Source organism: Penaeus vannamei, chromosome 5 (genome assembly GCF_042767895.1).
Source record: "Penaeus vannamei isolate JL-2024 chromosome 5, ASM4276789v1, whole genome shotgun sequence".
NCBI classification, from domain to species: domain Eukaryota; kingdom Metazoa; phylum Arthropoda; class Malacostraca; order Decapoda; family Penaeidae; genus Penaeus; species Penaeus vannamei.
Genome location: NC_091553.1, coordinates 31,216,687 through 31,219,186, shown reverse-complemented (window position 1 = coordinate 31,219,186; position 2,500 = coordinate 31,216,687). Strand labels below are relative to the sequence as shown.

General features: G+C 33.8%; 1 protein-coding gene across 1 annotated transcript in view; it reads right to left on the bottom strand.

Annotated features, from left to right (window-relative positions):
- The window catches only part of LOC113801945 (E3 ubiquitin-protein ligase RNF216), a 20,080-nt gene that overhangs the window by 10,255 nt on the left and 7,325 nt on the right, over nucleotides 1-2,500 (bottom strand). The gene's annotated exons all lie outside the window — the stretch shown is intronic.

Below are 2,500 nucleotides of genomic sequence, written 5' to 3'. Positions count from 1 at the left end.
CAAGGACAAAAAAATCTTTTTGGCAAAGATTATTTTGTAACCACAGACCATTTATTTTGTTAACTTTTTACCATGACGTTTTAATTAGGAACAACAGACATTTTGGTGTCTTAATTAACATATATTTCCTTTGAAATAAAGTTTTATCTACAGCATCAATCAAAATATGTGTACTCCCTCTTTTATACAAAATGTTTTGAGGGCTCTTAAACCACCCCCATCTTATCCACAAACATCAGGAAAAATCACGTCTTAAGTTGAGGATATGGTATCTGGGGGCCAACAAAAGTATCTTCTGCAAAAATAATTTTTGTTGTAATTGAAACGTTATAATAACATTGAACCATATACTATCATAAACAGATGAATATTAGATTGCAGTTACAATGCGTAGGGTTAGATACTGATGATTATATGACTCCCTGCATTACTTTCTTATTTATTGCAGAGGATAAAATAATATACAATAAGTACATTAACCCAATACTATAACAACATTCAACAACATAAAATGCACAAGCATCTCTATAGAAAATGTATTAGATGTATAACCAGAAAATGCGACACTGAACCTGTAAACTTGATTTATCTAAAATGTATAAGACTATTTATTGGGAGTGTGTTGCAGGGCTCAAGGTTTAAAGTCAAGTTGTGGGAATGTAGCTCCGCCTTCAGTGTTGCCTAACTGGAACACCCAGCTGAAGTAAGATCGGATGAAATTTCCGCCGCGAAATATCAGTTCATACCAGGATGGTTTCAGCAATTTATATTTTTGATTTATTTTTACAGGGGAAATATCTCACTATTGCTTTAAACATTTTTCATTTGTATCTAACCATCTGTAATCATAAATAGAACAAAAATAAAGCCTACGGGAAAAAAAATCTGTAGGTTCTTTATATTACCTGTCATCAGACTCTTAATTTTAATACAGTGAAAGAGCAATATAACATGGTCTTGTATTGAATTCATTTATTTTTTCTTAGAATAACGAAATAAGAATTCACATATAGATAGGGAAATCTTGATCCACCATTTTTCGTCTGCTAACGTACACTTGTAGAGGGGGGATACTCAGGTCTACGTTTTGTAGACTTGTAATAATGATGAAAATTATGGATACCTTACGAATCTATTATAATCCTAACTCCATTATTATTATTATGACTGTTATCAGTGTTATTCATATTATCATAATTCCATCATAATAAGGATAATATTAGATATTATTATTATCATTATCACTATTATCACCATCATTACCATTATTATTACTACTACTATCATTATTATTTTCCCATTATAATAATTACTATTATTAACATAGGGAGATAGGGAAGCCGAAATGGAGGGAAACGGTGGGGTGCCTGAGAGAAAAGAGGGTGGGGAGGGAGGGAAGGAGAAAAGGAAGCGAATGAGGTGGGGGTGTTCAGGAGGAAGAGGAGGGTAGTTGGAGGGGGGCAGGATGTAGGGCTTAAAGGGAGGGAAGGAGTGACCTAGAGGGAGATTTAGGAGTGAGAGGGAGTGGCAGAATGATAAAGGGAAAAAGCAGAGGTTGAAGGAACTGGAAAGAAAAAGGAGGACAGGGAGGGGGTGGGGTGAGTGAGAGGGAAGTAGCATTTTTTTCTTTACGTGGAATTTCCACGGATTCCGATAGTTAATCCTAATATTAAAAATTAAAATATTTTTACTGCTTACTACCATTATTTGATTTACTATTACTACTACTATTAATATTGTTATCATTGTTATTACTACTACTGTTATCACTATTGGCTATTAACATCTTTATCCTGCTTCTTAATAACTGCTGTTCCTACAAGTGTTGATCATTCTTAATATTACTTTTAGGATGAAAATGACAAATAATAATAACAATCAGTGATTTTAATTTCAATACCTGACTGCATTCATTTGTTGAGCATAACGTCTAAATTAAAAAAAATATAAGTTCAATAATTTTTAGGAGAGACACTGGAGGTATTCAAATTGATTTATTTCAAAATTCAAATAACAGAGTACCACGTACCTGATTAATCAACGGCGTTTCTGAAATAGCGTGCATTTAGCGTTACAAAATATATCATTAAGCAACATATATATCACGCATACGACATAACCGCAACATTTATGATTTGAGAGTCGTTTGTCAAAGAACTGGTGTTTCGCCCGCTGAATCATCTTCAGTCCCACTTTGGGTTTTCATATCATGTCTACGTATTCTATAGTGACTGCATTTCGTTTCTATTTACCTTATCTTTTCCGAATACAAAAATCTGTCCTAATGCTACATTTTCTATAGAGGGATTCACATTGCATCAGCTCTTTTTTTCGATTTTAGTTCTGCAGTTCTCCCTTGGCGCAGTTGCACATAATTTCGCTTTTCCCAAATGTCTCGTGCTCATTAACGGCGGACTTTTGCCACGTACGTTTCCACTTGACTTTCGCGAGATTTTTTATTTATTTATATATAATCCCATGTGTTAGGATATTCCTTTCC